The sequence below is a fragment of the Lontra canadensis genome, unplaced genomic scaffold (genome assembly GCF_010015895.1).
Source record: "Lontra canadensis isolate GAN:19392208 unplaced genomic scaffold, GSC_riverotter_1.0 scaffold62, whole genome shotgun sequence".
In the NCBI taxonomy this organism is placed as follows: domain Eukaryota; kingdom Metazoa; phylum Chordata; class Mammalia; order Carnivora; family Mustelidae; genus Lontra; species Lontra canadensis.
The window spans coordinates 109,571-131,758 of record NW_022631056.1 but is presented as its reverse complement, the minus strand read 5'-3'; the positions used below and the strand labels follow the sequence as shown (position 1 = coordinate 131,758).

General features: G+C 33.6%; 1 pseudogene; it reads right to left on the bottom strand.

The window, feature by feature from the left end:
- Nucleotides 1-20,888, bottom strand: part of LOC116879617 — a 196,927-nt pseudogene extending 176,039 nt beyond the window's left edge.
- Between the last annotated feature and the right edge of the window lie 1,300 nt (nucleotides 20,889-22,188).

Genomic DNA, 22,188 nt, shown 5'->3' with positions numbered 1-22,188 from the left:
GTTCCCCATTGCCTGGCCTCCTTAAGAAAAGTTTTAACCTTTGTTACAGGTTATTTTGGATATTTCAGGTAAGTCATGATTTCCTAGCCCACAAGTTGGACTGATATTGAAAAGCAACTTATTCCACTACACTTTTATGCATGATACAGCCATTTATTCCACAGCACAAATTTTGAGAAATTGAATGTGAATGATTAACTCATTAGATATCACAAATTATACATTTAAAACTGCTATTGGTTTTAATGCCTAACAAAAGGAAACTATACCTTGTGCGTCAAAAAAGGCAAAGGAGTTCACAGCTCCATCACTGACCTTGTAGCTCTTCTTGTTTTTTTAGAAGTTATACACTGGGTTGCAACAAAAATAGAGTAAGGTAGGGTCCAAAGGTGACAGAGATGTGTTTACAAATTGAAGGGGAAAGAAGTGATCAGTGTTTATTTTTCCAGTTTTGACCTTTGCAATTTGGATTTTTTTTTTTTTTATAATAATGAAATGGTTACTACTGAAAGCGTTGAAAAAAATTTGGCTATTGTGTGAATGGCCCCTCAGGTTCTTATTGAAACAAAAAATTGTAAGATCTCTGTAGATTATGTAAGTTTTCTCAAGAATACAGCTCAGATATTATCAGAAAGAATGATTTTCCTTTTTGTAACAACATTCAGGTAAATATAAGACTTGTCTGAAATGTAGATAGATACATAACACGTACAATCAATTTTGTAAAATACTGATTAATGTACAATGTGAAAAAAGCAATTACAAGAGAAAAAAGTTTAATATATATATCTCCTACATATTTCTTTGTCAGCTAGCATCAATCACTAATATATTCATTCTTTTTTTTAAGTTTTTACTTATTCATCTGAGAGAGAGAGAGAGAGAATGAGAAAGAGAGCACAAGAGGGGGTAGGGTCAGAAGGAGAAGCAGACTCCCCGCTGAGCAGGGATTTCCCAATGCAAGACTCAATACTGGGACTCCAGGATCATGTCCTGAGTCAAAGGCAGTCACCCAACCAACTGAGCCAACCAGGCATCCAATCAGGAATATATTCTAACATATTCTTACTTTGAAAATTTTGGCTTTAATAAGGGAATATGTACATACATATATATGTATGTATACATTTACATTTATATTATTTCCTATTGAGAAAAAGATAATTCCTCTGTCATTCACTTATTTAAAAAAAAAACAGATTTTGTGGCCTCCATAACTTTACATAAACACATTGAATCTGTGGGTGCATATTCTTCCAATATATTCATTATATTTTGGAAACATGTCTGTAGATTTCTTATAACACAATTATCTTAAAATAAATCAGAATTATTTGAATAAAGAGCTATTATGTGCTTGACTATAATGTTAATTAACAAAGTTAAAATTCTTTCTTATTAGCAGATCAATGCCAAGCTTACTTAGGTAATATAAAGTAAAACATTGATCTGCTTATTTATGTCAAAATAAAATATTTTATGTTTTGATATAAATAATCTAAATAGATTAATTTAGATTAAAAGAGAATTTTTGGTTTTAAAACTTCAAATAATTGAAGCTAAAGGGTAATATTATTTATTTCACACATAATATAGTCTCTTCATTGTATTTTATTTATATAGCCTAAATATAACATGAATTGATAGACATTTTCTAAGAAACTGTGCTTTTTTTACATATATATTTTTTTAACAATACAGTATAAAATAACTTTCATATACTTGAGTTTTAAATTCTAGGGTCCATATTTTTAACATAATTATTTCAGTGGTATTTAGTTTATTATTATTACTTTTTTTAGTCTCTAAATTATATACAAAGTTGTGCAAAGTTTTAAAAGCCTTAACTTTCTTAGATATCTACAGGATTAGAGTTTCTACACTGGAATACACACCGACTGTGTGTGCCACAGATCGTTCTAACACTGATGTGGTTCTCCAGGGTGTGATGAAAGAAAATAATTTCTGCTTCTTTGTTCCACACTAAGTGATGCATATTTTATTCTGGGTTCTGGTACACAAAAGGGGGATCCCTATAAAGACACCCACCTTGAATGCCAGAGGTAGACATATAGTATTTACACATAGAAAATTACTTTACAAAAATGCATTGATTCAAATAGTATCCTTATCCATAAGAGACAATGTAAATTGATTAGAAATTACCTGGTAAATTTTGAGTATACATGAATGCTACTATGATGAATGTAAAAACAAAACAAAACAAATACCAAATTAAGAATGTCGTATCAGATCCAATTTTAGTGCCTCTGGCATCTGCTTTCTATTTGGTCCAAACTGGCAAGGTCTCACTTGGCCCCTGGGCTTTAGCAACCTGCTCAGTAGAGAGTTCTGACTGCACTACAGACCTTCTTTGCCTCTCCAAAGAAAGTCCACAACTGAAGGTTGCTCAAGGGAGATGAGGGAGAGAGGGTAATGGGATGATAGGCATTAAGGAGGACTCATGACATGATGAGCACCGGGTGCTATATGCAACTGATGAATGATTGAACGCTATATCTGAAAGGAATCATGTATTATATGTTGGTTAATTGAATTTAAAAAAAGGAAAAGAAAAAAAAGGAAAAGTAGAAAGAAAAAAGTCAGTTCGGGCAATTCCCCTGTGTGCCAGAAAATAGGACATTTTTTATCAATCAAGACCTGGATTTCAAAAATCAGTGCCGTGAGATCGCAGCCCACAATTAAATATTAATATTTAACCTTCACTTCAGGCTCTATTTTCCAGGTTATTCAGATTATAAAACATCTCTTTCTGGGTTTTATCACATTGTTTTTAATAAAAACTCGCCAGGTATAACTTTGGTATATAAATATAGCACAAGGTTTATATGAATTCATCCTAATAAAATATTTGTTTTGTTTACATGTACTTAGGAAGTTAATAATTTCCCAAAGGTAAGAATTCATTTTGTTTAAATTTCTATTTTTCTATCCTAATAATAACAGGCGCAATTACAGTAATGCTATAATACTATTAAGAGCTAATTAGGTTCCAGGATAATTTTCATTTAATTTGAGTCTTTATAACTACTCTGTGAATATGTATCTTTAAATTCCTTGTATTTGTCCTGATGCTTCATTTATTGTAATAAAGGCTTGTAATCGATTTAATGGTTTTGTGATCTAGCCTCTGAGTGTGTGTGTGTGTAACTTTGTTAATTCTGTTACATTGTGGCATACTTTTGGTGTAAAATAAATAACCATCACAATTTTTACGCAATATAGTGAATATAATCTTGAAAATTGATATATTTTTGTAATATGTTTCTGGTTGGATTATAAAATGTCAGAGGAAAAATAGAGTAAACCATACATGAAAATTCCTGAGAGTAAGCAATACTTCATGGGACACACCAGGCATTGTTTTCCTGAATTCACAATGTTAGTATCTCCAAGGCAGGATGATATGGTAGAAAGAGCCTTGTACTGAATGCTAATGACAACTTGTAGTATTCTCAATAGTGGAGAAAAGGTTTAGGGAATATTCCTTCATCTTTCAATTCCTTTATCTCATTATCTGTACAATAAGAAATTTGGACAAGATCTTCTCTTGGGTCTACTCTAGTTACAAACTTTGTAATATTAATGGAAAACAATTTAAAAATAAGTCAAAGCTTGTTCTAAGGAATATTATTTCAAGTTACATTGAATAGTTTAAATGAATAATATCGTATTAAAGAGATCCCAGAAGACATTAATGGCAAAAGGAGAAGGGGAAAATATCATGGTGAAAATATAAAACAATTTTTGCATTACTATTCGAAGTCTTCAGTTACTATTTCCCATTTGATCTGACCTTTTGTAGGTCATTATAAATGTCTCTTTTTTGTATGTTTGTAATTGCTTTAATACTACAAATCTTGCAAAAATTATAGCAAATATATCAGTGAATTTGAGCAGTTCTAAAATATGTGTTTTGATAATTATGCATGTAGCTGCTTGTATAACTTCTTCCGACAAAGATCATCGACTGGAATAAACTGGAGGACCAACATTGGCCCTATAGAGTAATTAATCTGATTTTACTTAGTGTTGTAGTTTCTCTTGGGAGTTTTTGCAAAGGAAAGGGCAATTCACTCTCTGTCATCTAATTCAGGCCATTTCATAGGTTAAAGATGTATTTGGGGGGAGGAAAATTATTAAAAGTAAAATAGGCTAAATCAGCAGTGTCTACCAATTTCCTTGTTGAACCAAAGGTAGATTATGGTGAAAGCTCCAGAAAATATGAAAATTTGTGTTAGTAGCCCTATATATGACTATGTGGCATATTACAAATCTGCCACGAATTGAATTTACATTAATTGTTAAAGAATACATGTTCACATACTCTCTCATTATTTGTGCTAAAAGATTAAAACAAATGTCAGCTGAATGAATTTACCCTCTAACATCTATATCAGATATATTTGGACTCTTTATTCATTTGGAAGAAAATTCCACACCCTCTCAATATTTCTATGAATCCTGGGAGGCTTATATTTTCATATTCATTTTATACCTTGCAATATCCCTTTGCAGAATCTTTGATAGTTATGTGTCTTATCATATCACTCTGATCCAGACATTGTCTTTCCAGAAGAATAACTGAGATGATTTCTGTGATTTCCACTAAAAACAAGAACACAAACAACTTTTAAAAAAGAAAAGAAAAGAGAAAAAGAAAAAAATGCAAGTAAACAAATCCAATAAATAATTTTGGACTTTATAATTCATCATAGAAATGAAAAGATCTTCAAAGAGAATATTATCTAAAGAACTGCGATGAGACTGTGATTTTGCTCTACTTTCAACTGAACAATTTAGCTTACCACACTTTCATGGATGCCAGGAGAACAAAAGAGCTTCTTGTTTCAGAGAAAAGAAATTTCTTGCTTAGGACAGAGCAGGAAATATAAGCTTCGTGTTTGCATCAACTCAGCTTGCCTCACATGTTCCAGTGGGGTCATGCAGTGCTTGGATGAGTTGTATGCCATACATACAGTGGCTCTGGGCCTCAACCAAGGAAGCCCAGACCTAGAAAATGCCCTGTACCAAAAGGGGATGCAAAAAAACCTGTCCAAACTTTGCAACACAAGGAAACCTTAACTTCTTTTTTTTTTTCTCTCTTTTTTTTTTTTTTTCCTAAAAGATTTTATTTATTTATTTGACAGAGAGATCACAAGTAGACAGAGAGGCAGGCAGAGAGAGAGGGGGAAGCAGGTCTCCGCTGAACAGAGAGCCTGATGCGGGGCTCGATCCCAGGACCCTGAGATGATGACCTGAGCCGAAGGTAGAGGCTTTAACCTACTGAGCCACCCAGATGCCCCAAACCTTAATTTTCTTATCCTGAACAGTAAACAAATCAGTCCTTTGCTCTGGAAATAGAGAGTATCTCTATTTTCCAAAGCATGTGCTATACAGTCATCCTTTAAATCAAAATCCAGAACAGAAATTGTCAGTGACTCCACTGAAAAGTTATAGAGAAATAAGAGAGAACTATGGATCATTGTCTCCTGATTGTCTCACTTTATAATAGTGCTATATAAAATTATCAGGGAAGGATTTGTTCTTTACCCTTTCTTTTTCTTTCTTAGCCTACTTTTTGGCTATCCCTTCAATCCTTTTCATATATAATACTAAGAAAATTAACTAATACTGCACTCAGTGACTCAAGATCTCAGACCCCAGTTTCTGAGTACTCATGGGTGGTGCATCCTAGGAAAAATATTTACATGTATGGAGAGAAAACATGAAAAAAATATCAACAAATAGATGTCAGTCTCTATAATTCTAAATCCTTAGTAATTTTTGAGAGAATCAACAAAAATTGGATTTTATAATAATAACATAAACATTTGGTTGTCCTTTGACACAGTCCTATACATCATATGTTTAAAACATGTTTTAAGGATATACGTATAACTTAAGGGCTAGTAATATAAGAAAGGTGTGTATCACCTCTAAGTGTTTCTTCTATTTATTTAATGGTTTTATAAGTATATCTACTTAAAGCCCTTTTTAAACAAAGCATATTACTTGTCATTTGCATAACAACTATATCCTGAAGTGTCTGTATGGCATTTATTTTTGTTTAGCTTAAATATTATCTGTAAGTCACTAAAAACCTTAAGAACAATGGACTTATACATCAGAATTTCTGGATTCATGATCAGGCCATGTTAATGACAAGCTCTGTGATCTTGCCATGTTAATGACAAGCTCTGTGATCTTGGACTAGAATGTTTCTTGTTCCCCCACCCCCTCCACTTTTCCACAGTAAGCACGGTAGTGAACATATGTCCAAGTAACATTTGGGTTTTAAAATTCCATGTCAATAACAGAAAGCAGAACCACCTGCTCTCTAAAGCAAACCATTCCAGTCTCATTTTCATGTGAAGCGACCTCTTCCATATCACCAAAAGGAAGCCTACCACTCTTGATTTAATGGATGGGTCACATTTGACCAATAAAACCACAGGAGACAAGGTTGCTATATTGTACATTAAAGCCACCTGAGCACACTACGATTACAGGCAATGGTTTATTTTGATAACTTTTTAAAAGGAAAATTTAAGCAAAGAAAGGACAAAGAATATTTTTTTTTAAGATTTTATTTATTTATTTGACAGAGTGAGACACAGTGAGAGAGAAAACACAAGCAGGAGGTGTGGGAAGGGAGAAGCAGGCTTCCTGCTGAGGAGGGAGCCCGATGTGGGGCTCCATCCCAGGACCCTGGGATCATGACCTGAGACAAAGGCAGAAGCTTAACGACTGAGCCAACTAGGCAGCCCAAGAATAGGGTGTTTTTACAAAAGTGATTTAACAATGAAATCACTATAAAAAGAGATACTAAAGGAGAGTTTACTACATATACAATTATGCTTGGTTTCTTGAGAACTTTAATATTTCTTCTGCAGATCTAATTTATCTCATTTTTTCTCCTACATTTTTTTCTTTTTAAATACACTTCTTACTAAAATGTAAAAAATAGACATCAACCAAATACAATTTTTAAAATACCATGTGAGATATAGCAAATCTGACAAAATATTATTTACAGGGTGGTTGGGCAGTTCAGTCGGTTAAGTGTCTACCTCAGGTCTTGATCCTGGGGTCCTGGGGTTGAGCACTGCATCCGGCTTTCTGCTCAGCAGCAAGCCAGCTTCTTCCTCTGTCTACCACTCTGCTTACTCGTGCTCTCTCCCTCTCTGTCAAATAAATAAATAAAACCTTCTTTAAAAGGATATTATTTATAAAACAAAGCAAAACAAACAACCAGGGACATTTTAATCTATTATGGCAACAATGCAGCTAAGATCTCATTGAAGTTTTTTAAATGACCAAATGATATCAAGTAGGATTTTCTGTAAATTTAGGAGAACTTTTAATAATCAGCCAACACACACAATTTCAAAATCTATTCTTGAGGGTGTTGAGATAATGGAGAATTAGATGTGAACCTTGAAAGGACCAATAACTACAATATTTGTCATTTTGTTCAATTCTGTTTTATCTAGTAGATATAACTGTCTACAAGCTTCCTTCCTTCCTTCCTTCCTTAAAGAGCTTAAGAAACTTCAAAGGGCAGGAAAACTTTCATCAAACTATATACATATTTTTACATTTCATGAGAAAATCAATGTTAAAAATTTACTTACAACTTTGAAAAGCAGTTGAACTTTCAATCAAATTTCAGCACTAACCAGATAATTTATAACAAACATCAGGTGATTTTTAGCATTTTTCCCAACTTAAGATCAAAAGAACCTTTTAAAGATAGTTTCTTACTATATACCTTATTAAGAGAGAAAAATAACATTCATTACTTTTTCATTCTTAGAACCTCAAAATTTGAGGAACATATTAGTAATTAACAATGAAAGTGTCTTGAAAAGGACAAGCAAGAAGATAGTTTCTTTCCAAAAAGGCACAACTTAGTCAAATTAGTGTATATATTATTATTTTTTTAAATTTTTCAGATATAATGCATTAAAGCCTTCCAACTGAGAGGATATATTTACCATATTTTATTTTCTAAAACTATGTTGCTTAAATATTTTTTCCTTAAGTAGTTTAAAATAAAGCCCTTCATTTAAAGATGGCAGATTTATCACAGGTATTTTCTTTAATGGCTTCTCAATTCCCAAGAAAAAGACAGTAAAAATATCTGAAAAGGGGGGAAGCATGCATCTCACATGGACAAAAAAAATAGGGGAAAAATCGCAGGCTGGCTTTTTTTCTTCAAAGTGGACAAGGAAACTTATCAATGATTACTGACTTGGAATAGAATGCAAACATCAACAACAACAACAAGAAAAACAACAGGAAGCTTAGCTGTCTTCTGGGCATCCTGCAGAACCTAGGATAGGCCAGATTCTGCTGATACTAGGCACCTCTCCACATGGCTCCAGGATTTAAAAGAGGAGGAAGGTTTGAAAAATCCAGATAGACTTCTAGAGAATTCCCCACCAAAGGAAATACAGTCTTAAGAAAGCCAGGCACAGTTGAGAGGGGAGCACCCATATGGAAAACAGAAGGACTAGAAGAAATGTATTAATTGAATATTGTGGCAGTTCTCCCATTCCAACTCTTCTGCTATGCCCCTAGCACTCTTAAATTCAAACCATCACCCCTTATTAAGAATGATAGATTTCTCTATAAAGAAAAACTACATAACTAAGAAAAGACAACTAAATAATGACATTAGATTGTTCCCCAAAGGAAAACCCAGTAATATCATCCTTAGATTAAAGACACTGCAGTAAGTCTTATTATTCAAGTAGAAGTATGCAGTAGTCCTGTTTGGTTTCTCACTCTTTATCATGAGCTAGTTGGTAGTTAAGATCACCAGAAATTAAAGAAAGCTATAGGTTATAAAAGAAAATAAAATTAAGTTAAATCACAAGTGAATTGTATCAGATAGTACAAAAAAAGGAAATAAAATTAAAAATATCTTCAGACCCATGCATCTGGAACCGTTTGACATAAGAAAACACACACATACACACACACACACACACACACACTCACACACACAATTGATTTAAGTGAAAATGGTAGATATGATGTTTGAATTATTTCAAAACAGGTATTTAAAATGGTATTTTCCCCAAAATATAGACATTACTAGGTCCCCCCATAACTCAATACAACTTTTTATAGTTATAAGTAGAAACAAATGCACAATGTATCTAAAACTTTCTAACGAATTACATTCTAGAAAAGTAATTAACTCACTATTCTTTGTTATATCACCCAACATATATTTGAAATTATGTTTTTAAAATCATATATTTTGGTCATATTAAGAGATTATTATGGAGCTAGGATCCATAAACTCAAAAATGAAAAAAAATCAAGGAATTAAATAACAATCACAATACTACTATGGGATTAAAATTCAAAAAAGTTCAAAATTAGGGCATGAGTTATACATTAAGCAGTTTTGTTTGGTTAGAGTTATGCAAAAAATTACATTAATGCATCATCAGCTGCAAATAGGGTAGTTTGTTTTGCCAAAGAAAATAATGGAAGTTCTAAGTTGATTTATTTAAATTCTTCACTTGAATCATAATAGAAATATAGAGCATAAACTAACTCTGAAAACTTCCTAAGCTCTTATACTTTTATGTTATATGTTGGCATATTTCAATTTAGTGAGAAATGCTAGCTATATTAATAAACAACAAAGCCAATTAACATTTACACAAGCAAATCTTTTCTCTTTTCAATAATAGCTTAAAATTGTCTTTTTGGAAAACACCATACAATTTAATTATTATTAAACAAAATTGGAAGGATTATTTAGTAGGGAATATAAATCAGCAATTTTATTATTAGACCATGAAATTAAGTACCTCATATACAAGATAGAGGCCCCAAGAGTTTAAAGATGATGATATTGACATATAAGTTATTTCTAATATAAGTGATTAGTAGTTGCATTTATATAAATGGATAGAAGGATCTGGTAGTATTAAGTGCACACACCAAATAATTCTATTAAAAATTTTAAATGACCTGAGTTTATATTCATTTAACAGTTCAATTACATATTCTCATTCATATAAAACACCCAGGCTGAATTTTCATAACCAGGAGAAATGAAGGATTGTGACAATTATCCCAATAACTTAGTCTAAAAGTCGCACTTGGGGTTCCAAGGAATTGGAATGTAGAAAAAAATTATACTTTGATTCAGAGAAGTAATATTTGATGCTAATTTCCAAGTTAAAATGTTCAACTCTTTTGGCTCAGATGTTTCTTCAAAAACCTCAGGAGAGGGAAGGAGAAAAGTAATCTTTGGAGCAAGCATGGCTGGGGGAATGGGCAAATATTAAGTGATTTGAATATGCTGTCTAGTCCTGTGTTACACTCAAAGATAATACTTTATTCCTCCTATTTAAAAAAAAAAAAAAAGCTGGTAGCAATGTGGCTCACCAAGCTATCAGATATCCTACAAAAGAACCATGCATAAATTCTAGAAAATTCAGAAGAAAAATCGAAGGTCTCTGTACTGAAGAGAATAAACTAGATATAGATATGGATTTGAGTTTTTATATCTAAGTGCAATTTTCTTGGAAAATGATCTTTTCATACTTCAATGTAAGTTAAAAAATAACTTTTTGTAATCTTCTTAAATTTTATTGTTTTCACATTTGTAAGTCAAATACTCCACTACTGCCAAATGGGGAGGAGAAATTCCTAAATGGGGAATTAGCATAGAATATTATTTCTCTGAATCAAAATACAACAGAAGATAGAAGAGGACAGAGGGAAACAAAGGAAGAGAATTATAGGAAGAAGAAGAAAAAGATGGGTGGTAAGAAGAAAGAAAAATAAAAAGTGATTTGCTCCTGAGGTGATATACAGCCTTTCTATTATCAGAATAGATTTATAATCACTGCAATACAAACATCAGTTCATAGCTTCTCAACTTGACGTTTTTGAGTAATTGTTTCTAAATAGCTAGTTGAATTAACCTTTTCAGTAGTCACAATAAATTTTTTAGGTTACTTTTTTTTTCCTTTTTAATGATTAATTAGAAGACAAGATTTGAATTTCTGGAAATTCTGTTTCAAAAAAATATGTATCAGAAAGTTTCAAGGCACATGACTAAATAGGATCAAAGATTGTTACAAAATGTAAAAGTCAATTGTTTCTTTAACTAAGATGGTCATATTAATGGAAGGTTAAGTAACTTTTTTCCTGGACAATTATGACTTCATAAGTTAGAAATTATGACTTAGTAAGTCAGATTCCCAAGTACAAGAGATCACTTATACTACAGAGTTAACAGCTGACAGAGTCTTAGTTAAAATTATTCTCTCTAAACTAGTTTAAGGCATTGAGTATCGATCTAACTCTTTGTATGACACACAAACAGATAAAGACAGAAATATGTGATTTTTAGAATGAAGCTTTGATTGTCAAATCTCAAGTTATAAAGGAAAAAATTCTGATTGCTTATATTCTAAACCTGATAAACCAAAAATTAATCATTACATTTCAAATTTCAGTAAAATCACTAAATCCATTTTGGTTACTTGGATCTTTAAAACAATTATTTGTCTAACCATGTATTACACTTGATGGACAACCTGTTATCTATTCACAGATGTTTTATAAAAATATATTCTTTCAAAATTTAGGGACATTCAAGCTTGCTTAATTTATTTGCTTGATTGTGATTTACAGTTTTCAGACATTAAAAGAACATCAAAACATTGGTCATAATTGAACATCAGAGATATTGGAGTCAGTGAAAAAGCTTGACAAATCCCAGCTGAAACCAGTGTAGGAAATTAAATATGCTTTAGGCAAAAGCATTTCTCCATTTCAAATGAGAACTTTTTGGATGAGTCTCCTGTTGTCAAGCAATTCAAATTTTGAAAATATAACACGAAGTATGTCAATGGGCTCATCACACTTTCACCTAAATACAGTGAGATATTTTTCATCTTTTTGTTTATTATTTTTAATGAGTCACACCAAAACAAAAATCTAACCATTTATAGATATTTCAAATAAATTGAAGTCCATCCTCGCTGCCTGAACCTGTCTCCTATGCCCAAAACAAACTTGTAGTCTCATACCCTAAAAAAAAGATTTCACCATTTATTTTTCTGGTTAAGTAACAGCATCATTCTTAATATACAGTGATATTTCCTCACTTATCAATATTGCACAATATCTTTTGATACTCTACTTTAAAGGTCAAGGAGAGTACTTCACATATTCAATCTGCCTGGAAATTTTGCTGTATCTTCTCACAGCGCTGGCTCACTATCATTCTTAAGATTTTTGGTGAGAGAAGCTGCTTCTGCTACCTCTGCTACCTTAGCTAAAGCAATTTTCCCATTTACACTGTTTTGCTTGCCTGTCTCTTTTTGTCTTTTCACTCTCTACTTAGCACCCAGCACAGACATCTTAAGTGTGATTTCATTAACTTGTTAAATGACTCATGCTTCAATTAAAATGAAGTTTTTTTTGTTTTTAAACAGGTTCCTGCTTCCCTTATTCATTATTGTTCCCAACACCCAGTACAGTGCCTGCTGCCTAGAAAGAGTCAATAAATAGTTATAACATAAATCATAAGCTTTCAGAATTTTTTTTTAATTTTCAATTTCTTCTCAGCGTAACAGTATTCATTGTTTTTGCACCACACCCAGTACTCCATGCAATCCATGCCCTCCTTAATACCCACCACCTGGTTCCCCCAAGCTCCCACCCCCAGCCCCTTCAAAACTCTCAGGTTGTTTTTCAGAGTCCATAGTCTCTCATGTTTCACCTCCCCTTCCAATTTCCCTCAACTCCCTTCTCTCCATCTCCCCTTGTCCTCCATGTTATTTGTTATGTTCCACAAATAAGTGAAACCATATGATATTTGACTCTCTCTGCTTGACTTATTTCACTCAGCATAATCTCTTCCAGTCCCATCCATGTTGCTACAAAAGTTGGGTATTCATCCTTTCTGATGGAGACATAATACTCCATAGTGTATATGGACCACATCTTCCTTATCCATTCATCCGTTGAAGGGCATCTTGGTTCTTTCCAGTTTGGCGATTGTGGCCCTTGCTGCTATAAACATTGGGGTACAGATGGCCCTTCTTTTCTCTACATCTGTATCTTTGGGGTAAATACCCAATAGTACAATTGCAGGGTCATAGGGAAGCTCTATTTTTAATTTCTTGAGGAATCTCCACACTGTTCTCCAAAGTGGCTGCACCAACTTGCATTCCCACCAACAGTGTAAGAGGGTTCCCCTTTCTCCACATCCTGTCCAACACATGTTGTTTCCTGTCTTGCTAATTTTGGTCATTCTAACTGGTGTAATGTGGTATCTCAATGTGGTTTTAATTTGAATCTCCCTGATGGCTAGTGATGATGAACATTTTTTCATGTGTCTGATAGTCATTTGTATGTCTTCACTGGAGAAGTGTCTGTTCATATCTTCTGCCCATTTTTTGACCTCAACATGAGACAGGAATCCATCAGAATCCTAGAGGAGAACATAGGCAGTAACCTCTTCGATATCAGCCACAGCAATTTCTTTCAAGATATGTCTCCAAAGGCAAAGGAAACAAAAGCAAAAATGAACTTTTGGGACTTCATCAAGATCCAAAGCTTCTGTACAGCAAAGGAAACAGTCAACAAAACAAAGAGGCAACCCACGGAATGGGAGAAGATATTTGCAAATGACAGTACAGACAAAAGGTTGATATCCAGGATCTATAAAGAACTCCTCAAATTCAACACACATAAAAAAGATTTTTTTCAATAAAATTCCATTTCTTTTATTTTTATTGTTGATATTATAAATTAAAGACATATATGTACAATTGATAGTGATAAATATCTGAGTAAACATGACCACACTTGAGAAAATAGCACCACGACCTTTTAAGTCTCTGGCATGATCCTTTCAAACCACATCACCTTCCTTTTCTCCTGGATGGGATCAACTTTCTACTCTATATGTTGTTAATTACTCTCTTGTTTCTCTTTGTAGTTTTTGCTTGTTTGGTTGCTTAATTTTTCCCTTCTTGTAAACTCCCTATGAATGGAACACATTTTATAGATTTGCTTATAACTTGGCTTCTTCCCCAACAATATGATATATCCCTTCCAACATACGTGTCTGTATTCTGTTCTTTTTAATCATTGCATAGAATCCATTCCATAAATATATTTTAATCTAATTACATTCTACCATTGATAATTATTGAGGTTTTTTTTTTTTTGAAGTTATAAAACCTGTCATTTTGAACATCTTGTTGCCTTATACATATGTGAACAAATCAATCTGGGGTCTATACCTAGAGGCTGAAGTTCTGTAAATGTTCTGTGTATGTGTATGTTCACTGTGTATGTGGGCTGTATAAAATGAAAATAATACTCACTTTATTTTGGTACTAAATATATATTTAAATATAGAAAAATGACAAGGAAACCAGGAGAAAATGTAATTCAAATAACATCATTCCCTGACACAAAATAAATAAAAATACTATTTTTACTATATTTTTAAAACTTGGAATGTGTTAATGAAAGATACATCAGAATATATGAAAAGAAACTATAACAAATGCATGACTAAATATAAAAAGAAACCTGCAATGTTTTAAAATGTTATGTTCTAGTTTTTCACATCTTCATTGTACCATTTGTATCAGATGTGACACTTTGGTGCCACCTTTACTGCTTGGTCAATTAAAGGAGCATAAATACACATGATGGACATATATATTTAGAAGGAAGTGTAACAGAGTCAAAGATCAAATTTTTGCTTCACAAGTAAGCAACATTGGTGTGAAAAAGGATGAAGGAACAGTTAATAACCACAAAAGCACTTTCATGAAGTAACAAGTTTTCTTACATATCTACACAAAAATATAATGAATTGTACTGAAATCACCCAAGAATTTAAATTTGTTAAATTTAACATTTGAATTTTACTTCTATAACCCAAGACTTTTATGTTCCTCTGTAAATGAATCAGAATGAAGAGCAAGGATTTTTAAGAAATGTATTTATGTTTTTACAGATAAGTGTTAGTGTTGGTATTTGGTGCTAAATGTATCACGTATAGATTTAAGGTGTTGAATGCATCAAATATGCACTTTATTTTTCTGAGCTATGTTAGAAGTGCATGCTATGTTTTGTTAACAAGCAAATTTGCATTTTAGTCTATTTCTAAAATATGTAAGTCATGGGTTTACCTTTAGAAAGTCAGTATATCTGATACTTGCTTGGAATTTCCTCTGCCTAGAATACTCCAAAAAAATTAGTAACCCATATTGCTTTAACAGTTCCTCTTAGAAAAATCTGATTTCTTTCATTCTTTTAGTGAATGACTCATGGTGGGTACTCTAGAAGGAGACAAACCAGAATTTGGGCCTCAAGACATTTATTAGGATCAACAATGAAAAAGCAGGATAGGTGAAGGGGGAATCAGAGCTGTGAAAAATGCACAAGCCACCAATACAGAGCACAGATTGATATATGCATATGATAATTATCCTCCTTGAGGCCAAACTGGCCTTTATATTGCCAGATAAGTCATACCCCAGGAAGGATGTGACTTTGGGCCAGATGTGTCTCTGTAGCTTAGGAAGATCTTGACTGATTGATAGTAATAGTAGTTTCTACTCACTGGGCTCTCCAGAACCATGGAATGTATTTTCCCTTAAAAAAGGAACAAACTGATTGTATAAAAAATTCAAAGATATCTATAATTTATAGAATTTTTAGAATTAAAAAGTGAATTTACAATTTGGATATTACCCCAAGTTTAGCTCGATATACAAATCAAGTTTATTTCTATACACAAGCAATATTTGGACAATAGAATTTTAGAAGAGAGATATCATTCTTAAATGTATGAAAGGTTTAGAAATGGATCTAAAAAATGGATAAGATGTCTATTTAGAAAAATGTAAATGAGATAAATTCAATATATAAATAAATGAAGCAGTATAAAGATATCTATTATTTTGAACACAGTCACAGATTCAATGCAATCATGCCAAAATTCCACTAGAATTAATTGTAAATAAATTATAAAATTTCTAAGAAATTAAAAGGGATGAAGAAAAATCCATACCCCTTTTAAGAAGAACAAAGTGGAGGATGTATTCTACTAGCTAACAAAATCTATAGTAAATAAAGAAATTTGGTATTGACACAAAGGCAAGACAAATAAAATAATGGAATAGAAGAAAATCTCTAGGAAAAGACATAGGTATAAACAGCACTAATTTATAGTAAAGTAGAAATGTAGGTACAGGATGATTTCTTAAATTAAGAACCTTGGGTCAGTAGAATAATGGTAGCCCTGCTTCCCGCTTATGATCAGGGTCAATTACTCCTGACAATATGTTGGCTCCTTCCCTTGCCTGTTGATCTTAGTCAATGCAGTGTATAATAGGATTTATGGATCAGATGGTCATATCCCTACTGTTACATTCCCTTTGCTGTGAGAATGGAAGTGCTGAAAGAATGGTTTTGCATAATCAACAAATTTTCAGTAAATTATTTTTTAGTAGTAGGGGCCAAGTCCTCGCACAGAGGAAAGGCCAAAACCATATTATAATAATGAAAAATCAACACTGCTTCAAGATTGGGAGTATCCAATATAATCAAATTTTCTCTGAGTATAGCTAGAAGTTCTTGAAAAATGATGCCATAGCAAAGGTTCCATTCATTTGTGTTTCTTGGAGATTTGTTATTCCAGTAGCAGCAAAAGCTAAATTAACTTACATGAGTAATAGGTTATGCTTTTTGAACTATGGTTAGACCTTATTTTGATACTTCATCTACTCCGCGTATATACCTAGGGTTATGGGGTAGCCAATGGCAGTATGGCTAAGTATAACTTGCCAAGTCATTGTTTCTATGTGGTTGTTTAGTGACTAATCTTTCTATAGTAGGTGCTCACTCATTGAGTTAAAATACAATACAAAGATCTTCATAAGTTGTTCTGACTCACACAGATCCTCTCACATGTTATTTCCACAAATCTAAACACCTAACTTTTCAAAAACTTCCATTCAAGTTTTTAACCAATCATGTAAGTTATTTCTCACTATCCACATAAATTTATTTATTCTTTCTTGGGCCACTTGTATTTCTACACAAATTCGATAATCAGGTCTGCTGACTGAATCTCTGGTCTTTGGGAGGATTTTCCCAGATATCAGACTATGATTCAAGGTGAAGGGTGATAGGTTTACTGCAAAGTTCTCTTAATAACTACTGTCAGGAGAGAAAAAGAATAACTACTGTCAGGGGTAGAATTGGAAGAACAGAAATGTTGAACCTGGGGCGCCTGGGTGGCTCAGTGGGTTAAAGCCTCTGCCCTCAGCTCAGGTCATGATTCTTAGGGTCCTGGGATCGAGCCCCGCATCGGGCTCTCTGCTCCGCAGGGAGCCTGCTTCCTCCTCTCTCTCTGCCTGCCTTTCTGCCTACTTGTGATCTCTGTCAAATAAATAAATAAAATCTTAAAAAAAAAAAAAAAGAAATGTTGAACTAGGTGCAGTGACAAAGAGGATCTAGATAATCCTACAGAAATAATTGAAATTGTCATGTGACTTCAGAATGTTCCCTATGGGGCAAATGGACCTGGAATTTTTAATTATAAATGGATTTCTCAACATCTGTAGACATTCCCCATGAGGGAGCATAGTGTGAAGGTGGCAGCTCCCTTGTGCAGATTGCATTTCCCTGTGAGCTGTTAGCACTAAACACCCCCAGGTCCTAGGAATAAAGGGTCTATCCAAGGAGGAAGGATATGAGAATCACAGCACAGCATCCACATTAGTAGAACATTTCTGTAAATACAAATAATGCAAAAGGCCACGATGTAAATGGGAATAGGTCTGAAGACTGCTGACTTCTTGAAATATTCTTTCTGTAATTAAATGAAGGAAGGAATTCAAAGGCACTTTGGATATTACAAGCATCACACCAATATAATATAATATTATTATGAAAATAAGACCTTCAGGGCAACATCTGTATTTATTTAACTCATGTACTATTAAAAAGAAGCCTTTGTCAGCAGGCATGTGAGTCAGTTAAATAATTTAAAGCTTTGTGATAGTGACTTATAAAAATGTGAGAAAGAGGAAGTACCTTCTTTGCTTGCTTGAAATGTGTCAATTTTCCATTAAGATTTTTAATAAGCTAGATATAAGCAAACTTTTCATGTTCACCACAAAATCTATCAATGACAGAATGACTTCTTAAATTTTTAAGACATCTTATATCAGTAGGATACATTATTACAATTAGTGAACTGATATAAGTGTATTATTAAATAAAGTCCCTACTTTATTCAGATTTCCTTTGTTTTTAGCTAATTCCATTTTGCTGTTCTAGAATCCCACTCAGGATGCCTCATTACACTGAATCACCATGTTCTTTAAGCTCCTGTTGACTGTGACAATTTCTCAGACTTGTTTTTGATGACATTAATGGTCTTGAAGTGTACTGTTTGTTTACTTTGTAGAATGCCCTTCAGTTGAGAATTTTCTGATGTTTTTCTCATGGATAGTCCAGGGTTATGTGTTTTCAATAGGAAGATGATTTCCATGATATCATATCAGGGGTACATATCATCAACCTTAATTGTTATTACGGATATGATCCTTGATCACTTGGCTGAAGGACTGTTTTTTTGTTCCTCTGCTAGAAAGGTACACTTCCTTCCACTGCTTTCCGTGGTGCACTCATCAAAAGAAACTCACTGTGTGCAGCCCACATATACAGGATAAAATGTATGTTCCCCCTTCTCAAGGGCAGAGTATCTATTTTAATTATTTGAAAATTTTTTTTAAGATTTTATTTATTTATTTGACAGAGAGAGATCACAAGTAGGCAGAGAGGCAGGCAGAGAGAGAGAGAGAGAGGAGGAAGCAGGCTCCTCGCTGAGCAGAGATCTCGATGTGGGGCTTGATCCCAGGACCCTGAGATCATGACCTGAGCTGAAGGCCGAGGCTTTAACCCACTGAGCCACCCAGGCACCCCTAATTATTTGAAATTCTTACTCACCAGACATTTGCTCTTTTCCTTACTCCCTCCCTCCCTCCCTTCCTTCCCTTTCTCTTTCTTCCTTCCTCCTTTCTTTCTTTCTCTCTCTTTCTTTCCTTCCTCCCTCCCATCCTCCCTTCCTTCTTTCTTTCCTTATTCAGACATTTATTTATTTCTGTATGGAAACATCCATATTTATTTTTTTTAACTTGGGCTATAACCCAATACTACATTGTTTACTTCTTCAATTGTTACAGATTTCACCATAGAAGTCTTTCTACTGGCTCCTGTGTCTCTTTGACATACATCTATCATTAAGTGTGTATTTTTTTTAAACATTTTGTTAGTTTCTGGCAGTACAAGACACACCAGGCTTATTTTGTATATCTCCTGCCTCATTCCTAGAATCAGGCATTATTCCCAAGGAACCTGGCTTCTTTTACTAGAGAATGGTATTAGAAATCAAGGTCTCATTTCTAAGTGTACTGACTGCTTTTGGAGTGCTATTGCTTCTACACCCTCTCAACTGAAATAAGAAGGAACTCTGTGTGACTACTAAACTATGCATATACATCTGTAGATATTTACATAAGTAAGTATATCTACTTCTGTGTGAGTTAATATGAGTATATCTAACTACAGGTCATTACTACATGGATTTTTTTTAATTTTTAATTTTTTATAAACATATAATATATTTTTATTCCCAGAGGTACGTCTGTGAATCACCAGGTTTACACACTTCACATCACTCACCATAGCACATACCCTCCCCAATGTTCATAACTCCACCCCCCCAACCCCCCTCCCCCCTGCAACCCTCAGTTTGTTTTGTGAGATTAAGATTATTTTTGCCTCCTCTCCTGTGGGCTTGTAAACTTCCACTCCAGCTATGAGAAACCCAAATATCACCATCTGTCATTCATTTGCTGAATTGTTCATTTCCATTTTCCACATATATTGGTATCAGAATTCAACAATTCTGATACAATTCTGACCTAAATCCTCACAGACACAGCTTTAACAACTAGAATATAGGATTACGTATAGTTCCTTTTAGTTTTAGTTTAACAGACTACTCATTTCCAGTTACTTAGGCTAGCTTCCTTCCTCCCCACTTTAAATCAGACTCTACACCCATTCTTAACACAGTTTGATGACATTCTTCATTCCATCCCCAGGCCCCGTTGTATCCTAAACTGTTATGATTATATTTTTTACAATTTGGATATATAAGATAAACTTTTTGTGCTATAAAATTCTCTGAGGTTTGTAACTTTAAGCACCATGTATCCACGATTATAGTATCATGCAGAATAGTTTTATTAACCTGAAAATGCCTCCCTACTTCACCTAAATCCTCCCTCCTCACCTGAAACCATGGCAACTGCTGATTTTTATACAATCTCTATAGCTTTGTCTTTTTCCGAATTTTATATAATTGGAGTCATACATTATGTAGCTTATTCAGACTGGTTTCTTTCACTTAGCAATATGCATTAAAGATTTATTAATATCTTTCTGTGGTTTGATACTTCATTTACCTGCTGAATAATAGCCCACTGTGTGGATGTACCACAATTTCTTTATCTTTTCACCGATTGAAGAACATCTTGGTTGCTTCCAGTTTAAGGCTATTATGATTCATAAAACTGCTGGTTTTTGTGTGGAGATTAGTTTTCAGATCAGTTAGGTAGACACTTAGAAGCAAAACTGCTGTGTTGTAGGGTAAGACTATTTTCAAGAAAATGCCAAAATGGCTCACAGGGTGGCCTGGCATTTTGCATTCCCACAAACACGAATGAGAGTTCCTGCTGTTCTGCATCCTTGGCAACAATTGCTGTTGTTGCCATCGTCAGGCATTTGGATGTTGGTCATTCTACTACTTGCACAGTCATATCCCATTGTTGTTTTAATTAGCAAAACCCTAATGATAATTGACATTGGGCACTTTTTCATATGCATATTTGTCATCTGTATATGTTCGTTGATGAGAGGTATATTCAGATTTTTACCTATATTTTAACTGGATTCTGTATTAGTTTGCCAGGGTGATGATAACAAGGTACCACAGACTAAGTAGCTTAAAACATAGAAATGTCTTTCTTCATGGTTCTGGAAGCTAGAAGTCCAATATCAAGGTGCTGGTGTCATTCTGAGGCTTCACTCCTTGACTTGTAGGTGGCCATCTATTCTGTGTGTCTTCACATAGTCTTCCCTATATGTGCCTTTGTCCTAATTTCCTCTTCTTATAACAACATCTGTCATAATGGATTGGAACACTTAAGTGACCTCATTTTAACTTAATTACTTCTTTAAAGACCCTACCTACAGATACAGTCACAATTTAGGTACTGGGAATTAGGATTTCAATATATGAAGTTTGGGGGAGTCCTGTGTAGATTATACATTTCTCCTGTGTGAGATTTGGTAGTTTTTATTTTTTTTTATGTAATTGGTCCATTTCATCTAAATTATTAAATTTATGGGCTTAGAGTTGTTTATAGTGTACCTTTATTGTCTTTTTAATGTCCATGGGATCAGTACTCATGATTATTTCTGATATTGATAATTTGTATCCTTTCTCCCCCCCTTCCTTCTTCTTTCTCCTCCTCATTCTCTTCTTCCTCCTTTACCCTTCTCTCTTCTCCCTATTCCTTTCCTTTCTTTCTCTTTCTCATAACTCTCACTTGTTTTGGTTAGCTGGTCTAGTATTTTATCAATTTGCATGATCATTTTATGAAACTAGCTTTTGATTTCATTTATTTTCTCTACTGATTTCCAGTATTAGATTTATTTCATTTCTGCCATGATTTTTATTATTTTTTCTCCTTCCTCTGAGCTTAAATTGTTCTTCTAATTTTCTTTTTTTACAACCTTTTAGAAATAAATTTATTTTTTTACTTTAGAGCAAAAGAGAGAGAGAACGGGGGAAGGGCCAGAGGGAGAGGGTAAAACAATCCTTAACCAGATTCCCCACTGAGTGCAGAGTACCATGTGGAGCTCAATCCCAAGACTCTGAGATCATGACCTGAGCTGAAATCAAGAGCCAATGCTTAACCAACTGAGCAATCCAGGCGCTCCATCTTTTTGTAACTTTCTAACATGGGAGATTAATTTGTTGATTTTCATTTTTTTCCAATATATAAATTT